Raw genomic sequence first — 2,098 nt, forward strand, 5'->3', positions numbered from 1 at the left:
ATTGAGATTACAGGTTTCCAGTTATTAAACTTATAGATGTTGTGTTTAAGTGATTTACGCAGTAAGGGACAATAAAATCTATTGGGAAAAGGCCAAAATTACTCATGCTTTCTGACAGTGGCATAAATAAGCAGTAAACAATGTTTGAGAAGTTCAACATTAACATTTTTTTAGGCGAATAGTAATACCCTACAGGCAGGATCTCTAACAATTGGCGCTTGGAACCAATTTTATTATGCTTAGCCCCCTAGAGACATGTTTTCTAAGTGAGCATTATGAAACAATAGCAAATGGAATAATAAAAATCCTATAGGCATGATTTCTAATGAATATGTTGCAGTTATACAGATTGAAAAAAAGTTAAGTGGTATTTTTTTCCTATAGGCAAGTTTTCTAATAACACTTACCAGTAGACATAGCGTTCAAACTCATGCTTTGATAGTAGACAGGTTATGTGAGTATGTGAGTCTCCTAATGGCATGGTTTCTACCGGTAGAAGCGTCATGCCCCAAACCTGGGGAGGCGTGCCTAGCACACGGTGTCGTACTGGCCCGAGCGGACCACTATGTAACTCATTCATTCCTTTTGTAACTATCATGAGCCAACATGGACACAACTCGTTGTGTACAATTGTAAGTGGGCAAATGTTCTATCAATGAAGCATCATTCATAAAACATGAATACATATGGGTAGTCAAATCCTCTGACATACTGTACATAATAAACCTATGTCTACAAAGCCTCTAAGATTATTTGACATTAAATGGAATAGGGTACCGGCATACCCATAAGTGTCACGACCCAATTCCCAACCCGGTCGTGATGGCGCCTCTCGCGAAGACAAGGCCATCCAGAACAACGCAAACACCTCTTTTAGAGCAATTAATTAATATTAACAATTCTAACACATGCTTAATATAGTCGATAATGCGGAAACAGCGATAATAACAAGGAAAACCATCCCGACAAAACCCAAACCGCGGTGTCACAAGTCATGAGCTACTACAGAGTTGCTATAAGACTACAAAATAGAGTATCTGATACAATAGTCTGAAGGAACTGAAATAACATAAAGTAGGGGAGTCAAGGGGCTGCGGACGTCAACGGCTACCTCGAAGCTCCAACTCGCTGCCTGGTCTGGGAAGAATATCAGTGCTCAGGTGCGGACTCTGCTATGCCTGAATCTGCATGCATGGTGCAGGGAGTAATGTGAGTACTCCGACCCAGTGAGTAATAATAATAAATAATATCCGAAGGTAAGAAAACACATAACAGCACAAGGCAATTCTGTATCAGGCAGTAAATCACTTGAAGCAGTAAAATCCGTAAAAGAGTCAAATGAAATCTCATTTTTAAAGACAGGTAAATCAGGTAAAACAGCAAATAAATAGTGAAAAGTAAAAATGCCCCTCGAGCCCAGTATCAATCGCTCAGTACAGTAATAGCCCCTCGGCTCAATCACAGTCACTCAGCATAGTATCAGCCCCTCGGGCTCACTGTCAAATCACATGGGTACCCGCGCTCACTATGGGTGTGCAGACTCCGGAGGGGCCCCTTATGGCCCAAGCGCTATATCAACATAAGGCCTGAAAGCCTTCTCACATCACACATAAGGCCTGAAAGCGTCCTCACATCACACTCAAGGCCTCAAAGCCTTTTCACATCACACTCAAGGCCTGAAAGCCTCCTCACATGTGGCCCTCGGCCTCACTCAGTCCAGAAAATATCATAAGCCCCTCAAGCATCAATAAAATAGTAGTGCTCAGCCCAACAACAGTGGAAATATCATTTAAGTCTCATTTAATTAAAGCAGCTGAGTTTGTAAAACAGTATAATCAACACGACTGAGTTCAAGTAGTATATCAAAATAGTAAGGAAAACAATGATAAAAATCCACGAAGGATTCAAGTAGTCGGCATGAAGCCCCAAATATGGCAATAGGCCCAAATCATGTTGATAACATATACATTTCCGTCAAATACGCGGTAAAAGTATCGATCGGGATGGACCAAGTCACAATCCCCAGTAGTAAACAACCCCGTGCTCGTCATGAAGCGCGTGTTTCACCTCAATATAGCACTACGTTGTGCAAATCCGG

This window comes from Nicotiana attenuata, chromosome 6, assembly GCF_001879085.1.
Source record: "Nicotiana attenuata strain UT chromosome 6, NIATTr2, whole genome shotgun sequence".
NCBI lineage: Eukaryota > Viridiplantae > Streptophyta > Magnoliopsida > Solanales > Solanaceae > Nicotiana > Nicotiana attenuata.